General features: G+C 41.5%; 1 long non-coding RNA gene across 9 annotated transcripts in view; it reads left to right on the top strand.

Annotated features, from left to right (window-relative positions):
- LOC117005193 overlaps positions 1–10946 on the top strand; it is a 67990-nt gene that overhangs the window by 37757 nt on the left and 19287 nt on the right. The window lies entirely within an intron of this gene.

The following is a 10946-nucleotide window of genomic DNA, read 5'->3' as shown; positions in this document are numbered from 1 at the left end:
AATGTAGTATTTAGCTAAATAAATGATATTACATTTCAAAGAATCTCAATTATAGTTTGAACATAACTAGAACATATTACATAGATTAATATTATGAAAGTTATGAATCATTAAAAGATAATTAATATGTACCAGACATTATTAAGGATTTGTCTAGTAGAAAAATTTTAGAAAGCTTATTTATGCTCAGTTTTATTTTGAATTTTTTGAAATAGCTAGTAAAAATTCTTCATCACAAATAAATGGTATTGCTTGCTATGGTTGAAAGAACTGTCAAACTGGGTAATTCAAGAGCATCTGGAAATAGCACAAGGAGAAATAAGGTAGGCAGGAACTAGCATAAACAAAATATTCTTCCCAAGGCAGGCTAATATACAGGCTAGAAAGAAAATAATAAACTTCTAAATTCCTGCTCCTTCATGTGCTGTCTGGATGCACTGTGAAGAAGAGAAAGGGACAGAATTGAAAAACTAATATGTGTGCATCCAAGGCATCCCAGTATCGAAACAGCCAAAATAGAATGGTTTTATGTGCAAGAAAATGATGAAAGGAGTAAGAAGGCATTTGTAATGCTACTTCTGGACATGTTGTTATAGAAGTGCTGATCTCTCTCAGAGAAAGCTCTCTGTTGTGGGATCTGCACCCTTGCAGGACTTTGAGGGACTGCCTCACACAAGAGCTTTAAACAGCCAAGAATTGCAAAAGCACAAAATCCAGAACCTTTAGCTTACTTTGAAAGTATTCTGCATATACAGAGCCCAGAGTTTGTGCCTATGTGATCTTGTGTCTGAGGGGTTCAAGAGAAGCAATAGGAAAGGAAGATAGAAGGTATTTCACAGTGTCCATGAAAAACATGAAGCAGAATATCAGAAATGCCATCAGAAAAGGCAGATCAGAAAGTTCCTCAAGGGACACAGTCTGGTAAAGTACTGAAAATCTTTGATAGGAAATAGTATAAAATTGAGATCTTTACACATTCCTGAGCAGAGAAGGTGGCATCCTCTAGGAGAATAACCTGTCCTTCCATCTCTTTCATCTCCAATTTCAATGAGCACTTTTTGGTTTTAGCATAGAAGGCACATGTGTGGAAGGATCCTTCTGTGCTCTGCTGCACGCTCCCAGTCACTGAGTCAGTCATTAACCTTCCCCAGAAAACCTGGAAGGGAGTGGTGCACACAAGTTCTCTCCAGAGGTTACTCTTTGAACATGAACAGATCTGCCTATCAGGCAAGAGACAAGATCATCCTAAACTTTGTTTGGGTTCCAGTGCCTGTGTGATAAACCAAACCTCGTACATAATTTCTAGACTTTACCTCATAGGAAACTATCACTTGAATATTACTTTGAACCTCCTCTCCAAACACAACCTCAGGCTTCCAGAAGCTGTGCAGATGGCAGAGGATGAATTTTAATAATCTATAAATCCCAGAATTCAATATTACACCTCAAAAAACTGTTACTGTCTTTGTCTATCATGCTCTCAATGCGTTAGAGCATCTGTAACTTTTCTTTCCCAATACATGGAATATTCCTACCAAGAACTGTGATTATTGCTCATGTTGATTAAAATACCATATATCCTTTCCTGGTTGAAAGATCCAGTGATCCTGATTCTGCTGTCCTTTGCACCTGCCCTTTCCATTATCTGGGTGAGCTTTACTTACTGCTCAGGATCAATTAGCAAAGGCATGTGTTATTTATTAAACCCCTACCTTCAGAGAGTCCACGAGGAAGTCTGTTTTCAGAACCTGTGTGGAGTGGTTAAAGAAAGGACAGAGAGAGTTACATCAAAACCAGTCCATTGTGCTGAGCATATTGCATATCAAACATTCCTACACCCTGTGTAGCCTCTCCACATAGCTGAACTGCACACAGTGCCTAAAAACTCCTGACCTAGAGCAAAATTCCACAGTCATGTGTTCCTTCCCACATTACTGTGACATCCCTGAAACAAATCTAATGTCCAGGAAAAAAATTCGCTATTTTACATATATAATCCCAATCAATTTCAACTGCTTTCAGCATTAGTGCTGACTTCCTGTGCCATTCACAGGACTTGGAGGTAGCAAAGCTGGTAGAAGCTGTTCCAAGGACTGGCATTCTCTGACTCTCTGGAGTGGTTTGGGTGGTACAACCTTGACTTTGCAATGAAAAGCATGACCTGGAATGTTAGAGGTGGGGAATGAAAAGAGAAGTCCCCTTCATATTCCACCTTTTGGGGAGCTGTGGAGATGTCATGGTCAGGGCATGAAGCAAGAGGATGGCACTTACCTTGAGATGCTGAGGTAACAAATCACAAAGTTGCCTTCAGCTGCAGCTCTTTATACATTACATCCTGCCCACACAGCATTCAAGTGCTCTATTTTTGGTCAATAATAATTTACTCTTTAGTTGTAAACGTGTTGTAGCTCTGATCTCTCTGCTAATTACTCAGAGGCAGGATTGGTTTAAGGTTGTATGGAGTCAGCTGCACTGACCTTCCTTTTCACATTGATCTGTGCCAGGATGGAGGATGGAGGAACCCAAAGACAGCTCTGATAAAGCCAAGTAAGGCAACACTTGGCTCTGCACTGCAAGGATTTGCCTTAGTCAGCAGGATGGGGTTCTTCTAATTGCCCACAATTACTTCATTAAGGATATAATATTAATGGATGTCCTCCTATCCTCCCTGTTTGTCTACACATGCTGCTAGATAAGAAGGAAGATCTGTTGAAGCAAATTTTTTTATACTGTTGTGTGGAGTGCTGGCAAGCCTGAAGCCAGCCTCAATCTTGGGACAGAGTGAGACAACTGCCAGCTAATGGACCTCAAGAGAGACTTGCATTCCTGACCTGTGGGTTTGCAAGGCATGCTCAAGGGTCTCAGCCTGCAGAAAGGTGCCTGATTTTTGTGCCATTCCACTGTCCTGCAGAGGTTGTCATGGAGCAGGCTGGATGTCAAACCAGAATGACTGTAAGTTGCTTTGTAAAGGAAAGTGGAAGGACAGTGTCTGCTCCTTTAAGATTAGCTGTTTAAGGACTGGTTTTGACACTGCAAAGGACAGTAAAAAAGGGGGGAATAATTGAGAACATATTGGGACACAAGCCTACCTGACAAATGGTAAGGGAGGAGGTGGTGTGAACCAAACCTGGGCAGCCACACTGCTTGGTGAAGGCATTTGAAAGTGTAAAAAGTAACAGTCTTGAGGGTCTCTCACATCTTTGGAAAATACTCTTACCACAAGATAATTTTGTACAGGAGATGTGGTGGCAAAGTAGATTTGTCATCATTATCTCATTTTGCTTTATTTTAAGGCAGAAGAAACTTTCACCAGAAAATGATTTAAACTTTACAGGCCATGAAATCTGACCATGTTTTGTGGAATGACCCAGTTTCCACTATGGGAAGAGATGGATTTTCAGATGCATTGTTGTCATTGCTTCACATTGGCTCTGTCTGGGGAACATCCTTGGTGCATTTACACAGTTCTCCTTGGCTGTTTGTTTTGGATTACCTTCAGGGTGCCCATGAATTAGTTACTCTAGGAAGCAAAGGCATCTGTATTGGATTCTGCAATAGAGAATGGATTCCTGCAGTGTTGAGAGGGCCTTTTGCTTTTAAAGTCCCTTCTAGAATGTTTTCCAATGTTTTTATTACTTTTTTTTTTTTTAATCAGAGTCACTAACAGTCTGTTCCAGTCTGACCTGAAGTGTGAGCACAGATGCTCTCTGAAATGACAACACCACCACTCAGATGTGGAGATAATATTATTATTGTATTTTTCTTCTGCTAGTTGCTGTGTATCAAACATTGAAATTAGCTTTTAAATTTGGTTGGAACAGCAGAATTGCAGGCACTTTTTATATTTTAACAGTCTCAAAACCTGGTTTGGGTCTCCCGTATCTGTATTACAAACTGTGTTCTTCATTATTTGCTATGTGCACTTATATTTTCATTTTAATTATGTGCATCTTTAGCTGAAGCATAAGTATATTGGAACCATGATTACTCTTTGTCAGAGACTATGTGGTTTTTTATATTTGACTCACCTAATTATTTTGTAGTTAAAGTGATTTTCCATTCTCCCCTGTTTGTAGTGAAGAACTAATCCTTTACAATGGCACACCCAGCCACTGGTGACCAGATATATTCAGAATCATTTTAAAATCTATAAATTTAGAAAATTGTCCTTGTGAGGGACTATGTGACTGGTTTGCATAACAGAAGCTGGGTTTTCCAGCATTTCTCAGCATCTCTTGTGGCCCAGAGTCACAGTCTTTCAGGTCCTGCAGAAACTCTGATCTGGTGATACTGAGAGGATGTGGGAAGGGAAGCTGTGCTCTGGGGTACCCTCCCTACACAGGATATTATGGAACAATGGACAAATTCAGAAGCAATCTGTGGATGAACTGTTTCTAGATAAGAGAGATTTGTATTTGCATCTTCTCTTTGGTTTCTAGAGCAGAGTTGTCTTTCGAGATGGTTCCCAAGTTCCTGGATAATTGGGCATCAGTGTTGCTCCCAAAGGAGAGTGTCCCCTCTTGGTAATCATCCTGTTGGTAATCACCCTTATCTTGTAAGAACAAGTCCAAAGCAGGGAAAGGCTGTAGGTATGTCCTTAAGCATCCTCTTTTGGGAGCATCCAGTAGGGCACTGAGGAGCTAAAAACTCAATGGTCTCGATATCTGCCTTACTTCACCTTGTATAATGGGGGAATAATGTCTCCTTTGTGCAAATAAATTGTAAAAGAATTCTCTTGTAGCCAAGTACAAATGTTCTCTTCTAATTAGACAAACTGAACCTGTGAAGTTTATTAAAGTTGAAAAAACAATTAACCAAATGTGTTGCATGTAAAGTCCCAGAAAACATCATGTAAAGGGAAAATTTGCAGAAAACACATTTTAAGTCAATTCACGTAAACACACCAGGTAGGTGCCAGGTATGTTTTAGAGGTAGTGGATATGCAGATATAGATAAGATATTGATGTCATTGCTCTATTGTTTATCTTAATTATTGTTTTGTTGCTGATACAGATATAGATACACTTAGTGTGTATCTATATCTGTTTGTGGATGTGAATTTATCAAAAGTGTAAGCATGGAGTTTTTTTACAGCAATTTATCTGTCAAGGAAAGACCACACATTTACTGTGTCAGTCTCTAAACATGTTGTACCAGCAGATTCATCTGCATGGTTTCTGTAAATTGTTATTCCTGGAATTCCATAAATTCTCCTATTTGCTTATGTTGGTCAATCACAAACATCTCCTGGAGTTCTCATTATTCTAGTTTTGTCAAACTATACGATACATAAATGTCAGCCTGTCTGGGGAGCTGAAAGGTTAGACAGAATGCCAAGCACAACCTGACAGATTTGTCCATTTGGTTATCTAACAAATTTTTTACTCTTTGTGAATGGCAGAGTGTTTGTTTTCTCAATCCTGTGCTTCTTGCAAGACTCAGGGTACACACCACACCTGTTCTGGCACTAAATAGCTTTGGTCCTATGACAGTTACCCAGCAGCTTTTCCAGTGGATACTCTTGAAGAGATAATTTTCCCAGTGCAAGTGATCAGGGAAGCAAGGCTTCCATAGTAGGTGCCCAAACCACTGACAGATAAGCTGCTGTATCTGCAACTATCTGACACTTTGGGAACAGATGCACATTTTGGTCTCAACTAGTATAGCTATTCTCATATTTCATACCCAACCCCCTTTCCCTGGGCCTTCATGTATTTGTTCCTGATACCATAACCTGTCAATACTTTTATCACTCTATCTTAACAGGTTATTGTCATCTCTTGTTAGAGCACACCAGGTAGACTGAAAGGGGAAGAGGGGCAACTATCTTCTTGTTGTCCCTCATCAATCCAAAAAGCTTCTGAAAATGTAATTTTTTGTGGATTTAGACTCCTTGTAGGAGCCTTCCTTACATCTGATGCAAAGTTGCCCAGTCTTTAAGACCATTAATCTGCATTAGCAGTTCTGTAAGTTTGGATTTTATCCTTCACTGTTCATGCAGGTCTCTGAAAACCATGAAGATGCTCTATGATAAGCATTTTTAGTGCTCATTCATGGAATAAAGTCTGTTCCCTGTGATTTAAATTGTGTGTTTGGAAAGTTGTAGGGGACTGGTTTTGGAGAAAAGGAGAAGAGACATCATTCCCAAGGTGTCACATGGGTCACTGAGATTTACTGCCATGGTAACCCCACAGTTTAATTTGGTGCTATCCTGTTTTATTGAAAACTTTTTGGTGTTCAGTCTCCTTTTCCATGGACAAAGAGCAAGAATTCCTCCACAGCTCTTCTCAGGTTAGACATAATGACTTTTAGGCTCAAATTATCAGTGTTGCCAGAAAAACTGCAAATACATAGAGACATGTTTGCCTTCAAACACACTTGTGTTCTCAGCAAATGTTCCTGCATTCAATAGAAACAAATGGATTGAGGTTTGGAAATATGTACTTTGATCTTTTGAGCCTGTCTTTAAATGATACTCTTTTCTAATGAAAGTACAAAGATTAGTTTATGTAAAGGGCACAGAAAGATAGCCTAAATTTGTCAAAAGTGTATGATTTCATGCTGATTCCCGCATCACTGAACATGAGTTTGACACTGCACCAAGGCCAAATAGAATTAATGATAATCTTTGAGGGATTCCTTTCTAAAAATATAATTGCAAGCTTTTTTTTTCCACAGCTGTCACTTATACCCAGCCTAGAAAATCTTCTGTTATAATACTGGAACATGGGCACTGAAGATATCTTTCAGCTAACTACTGAACACTATAAAATAGTCAATGATATATACTATATATTTTAGGGGAAAGGGGATGTCTATCCTAAATTTCTTTTGTTTCTTCCCCTACCATAAACCAGTGTCATAATCAGTTGCAAAGTTGGCAGCAATCCATATTCTGTGGAAGTTGTTGACAAGAACTATTTATTACCTTGTGGACTGCAGGGCTATTTCACCTTAAATGACAGATTTTCTTCTTTCTTATGTCCTTTTGGAGACAACCAAACTGAAAACAATTAATTGCTATGCTATTATTTGTACCTTGCTATTGTGAAGCCAACAGAACATTTTTTTTTAAATCCAAGACATCTGGTAGCAAAACCAGAAGTAGAGGCAGAAGCAATTGAAATAATACATATTGTTTTCTCCCACTTACAGCTGACCTCATATTTGTACTGTCTCCTAGCACAAGAGCAAATTCTACTGCATATTTGGGATTTTATCTATTAGCTGCAGAAAAATCCTCTGTTGACATAAAAATGGTTGACTTCCATGCTAGAATTTTTCAGCTAATTAAATGATGAGGATTGTACATCCTGCAAGTTGCGAAATAGACAACACAAATAGTCAGTTAAGTGGCCAAGACCAGAGGGTACTTACCAAGATTTCCCTAAAAGCATGGAGATGTAACATCTAGACTATTGGCTGTAGTGTGTGAGCTCTTACTAAACCTGCCTTGCTTTTGGAGATCTGGAAGTGGTCTAGTCAAAAGGTTGTCTTTGTCAAAAATGCTAATTTTTGAAACGTGTTTCAGGGAATGGTGGCCCAGTAGACCTCGTGCCAATACTAGGAAAAAGGTAGAAGCTAATAATGATTAGAATTTGAGGACACAGTGATAAACATATTGAGCAAAACAGCATTTGCAAAGGGAAGCAGTAGTCCACAACCCTAGTGGAGAATCAAAGATATGTGGATAGGTGGGAGACCAAGATGGTACTATCTTAATGAGTATCTATAAGCCATGTGAGAAGGTATATCACCTTTCTTAAAGAAGCTAAGTCTGTGTCTGTGATGTTATTTAAGGTAGTTTTGAGAAGTGATCCTGGACAAGGACAGGCTGATAATCCTACTGCAGACGTAGAAGTGTCCCTGGGGATGGTGCCTGAGTGTCCAAAGTGGCTTGATCTGAAGCAAATCCCAGGAGCAGCTTGGGGGGAAGCTCAGTTCAGCAGCTTTATTTGTGTACATATTTGATTAGGGCCTCCTGGGATGCTCTTTGTCCTTGATGAACCTCACAGCCCTACTCAGTAATGCCCCCTATACCCTTGCTGTCCTTCTGCACAGAGCCTGCTAGCAGGTTATGAAACAGCCTTCACTGTAGGGATTACCAGGGCATCAGGAGGACCTTGGCTGCTGCTAAGAACTCCTCTGCTTTTTGTAAAATATATTCTGTATCTGGGACATCAACACTGTGCTTTGCTCGAGCTGTCTCAAAGCAGGCAGTAAATGCAGTGTGGAGGAGTGAACTTCTGTCACAGCAAGGCTGCTTCTCCCTGTTGCCTTCTGACTGCCCACATCAGCCTCACCTTTCACCTGCAGCCCTGCCAGCAGCCAGGTGTAGAGCTGGGTAACTCAGGGCTCTGCTCTTGTCACTGCCTGAACAGTCATCCAGCCCAGAGCTGCTCTCCAAGGCATCTCTGTGGAGCCAAGCCAAAGCCAGCTGCTGCAAGGGCTGCTACTTTCCTGGCTATGAAAATATCTGGCAGGATGGGTACAAGAAAGAGTGATGTTTGTGAAATGTGCTATACTTCTCCAGTTTTCAAAACAAGCAGAAAACTCCATACTGCCCTTTTCTTCCACATTTAACAGGCAAGACTGCACTTACTCTTTTTTAGCTACCTTCCCTGTCTTCTCAACTAAAGTATTTTGAAGGAGCTCCTGGATAATTTTGTAACAGCAATTCAGCAAGCTCAGGATTTCGGGGGACTATAACAAGCTGGATCAGTTAACCTGAGAGTGATATGACTGCTGCAGCTCCACACCCTTAGGTCCAGCCAGTGCCAAGACTGCAAATGTGTTCCCAGCCAGACATTTACACAGAGCACATGTGTACATCGTGGGGGGGGAACTGCACAGCTGTGCTCTGGTTAGAAGTGCATATGCTCCCAGAAAGAGAAAGAATGACTCAGAGGCAGAAAAAAGACATCAGAAAAAGCAGGAAGTGGGACCCCAAAAACCTGAATAGTTCCTTGGCAGATAAGAGGGTGTCTAAGCAAGTAGGCATGTAATAAAACAGGATTATCTGTGTAGTCACACAGAGCAACGGTTGCATGCTGGTTTGTCAACTTTTTCTTTCTCCAAAAGGAGCTCAGTAGCAATCCTTTTCACAGGTGGCAATCAATTCCACAGACATCTTTTCTCAGGTGCCTGCCTTGTGACTCTGGGAACCTATCTGGAGACGTCATGACACTCAGTTAGGAATCCAATCAGGGCAAGCTCTCGTGTAAAGCTGAAAAGTATTTATTGAAGCCTTGAAATTGAATGCTAAAAAGAGTGACTATTTTTACCTTAATTATGTATCAGTGATGAAAAAATAACACAGACTTTCATGTAACTGGATCTCTGGTCAAAAAGATAGCTTTAGAAATTATATGAGTGTATGTATGCATATATATATATCTGCGTGTGTGTGTGTATGCATACATAAATATGTATGTGTATGTATATATACACACATATATCTATATGTATGCATAAACTGCCTTCCCAGGCACATCTACAAGTTGGGTGAGGAATGAATCAACAGCAGCCCTGAGGAGAAGGACTTGGGAGTACTGGTTGACAAGAAGCCCAACATTCCCTGGCCTCATGTACTGTGAGCCAGAAACCCCCTGTGTGCTGGGCTGAGCCCCCAGCCCAGGCAGGTGGTCAAGGGGGGGATTCTGCCCCTGTGCTCAGGTGAGGCCCCACCTGCTGAGCTGCCCCAGCCCTGGGCCCAGCTCAGCAGGGACCTGGAGCAGCCAGAACCAGGCCGGAGGAGGCCATGGAGATGCTCAAGGGCTGGAGCCAGGCTGGGAGAGCTGGGGGTGCTCACCTGGAGAGGAGAAGGCTCCAGAGAGACCCCAGAGCCCCTTGGAGGGCCTAAAGAGGCTCCAGGAGGGCTGGAGAGGGACTGGGGACAAGGTAAGGAGGGACAGACAGGGCTTCCACTGCCAAAGAGTTGTAGTAATCATGTTGAGATGGACACAACTAGCACCAACACCAGTCTTTTTAATAAAACTTCTCATGCCTTCTCTCAGGCAAGTCTGACTCTTTTCCTCACAGGCAGTTCCACACAGTACTGACTCCTTTCCTCATTAGCTCCTCCACACAAGTCTGACTCCTTCTCTCCACAAGTTCCTTTCCTTCTGCATGACTGACTAAACCCCCACGCTGTCCCTTACCCAGCTGCCTAACTGGATCTGTCCCTTACACAGCACTTTCTTACCTTACCTGTCCCTCACCTCCTCACAGCACAGCCAGCAGACTCTGGACTGCACCTGTAACTGTAACTAGCCAACCAACTCCTTAATAACACCCAGCCTCATTGGGCAGGCAAGGCTGCGTCCACTTCTGGCAATCAATACAGTTGTAATTTATTGAGGAAAATTGCCCTCTGCACTATCCTTATGTTCTCACAGAGCGTAGGTTTAGATTAGATATTAGGAAGCACCTGTGAGAGTGCTGAGGCCCTGGCACAGGTTGCCCAAAGAAGTTGTGGCTGCCCCATCCCATTCAAGGCCAGGTTGGATGAGTCTTGGAGCAACCTGGTCTAGTAGAATGTGTCCCTGCTGGTACAACCCATCCCAAGAGATGAGAGTAACCCAGGTCCTTGTTAATAGATCACTTGGGGTGCATCAGAATGAAACAACACCAAAAAATATGGGGTTTTTAAGAGGTGACCATGAACTTCTCTGATGTTTCCTGATATCCACAAAGAATGAAAACCCACATTTTGAGTAAGGCCATGTTGGGAAAAATTATCAGGACTACACTGGAGACTTCATAGGAGGTAAGTGTCTGCCTGACCAGTTTAGAAAATTCAGGGTAGTTTTGCAAACAGAATATAGACAATGACCAACTGACTATATGAGGTTGCTGGTTATGGTGCCCTGGGAATGTTGCTTTGCACATCACTTTCATGAACAAAAGTTGAAAGTAGATCTCATTTTAGGTTTAAATGTCCTCTA

The sequence above is a fragment of the Catharus ustulatus genome, chromosome 20 (genome assembly GCF_009819885.2).
Source record: "Catharus ustulatus isolate bCatUst1 chromosome 20, bCatUst1.pri.v2, whole genome shotgun sequence".
Taxonomy (NCBI): domain Eukaryota; kingdom Metazoa; phylum Chordata; class Aves; order Passeriformes; family Turdidae; genus Catharus; species Catharus ustulatus.
The sequence above is the reverse complement of the archived record's forward strand: the minus strand, read 5'-3'. Positions and strand labels throughout refer to the sequence as shown.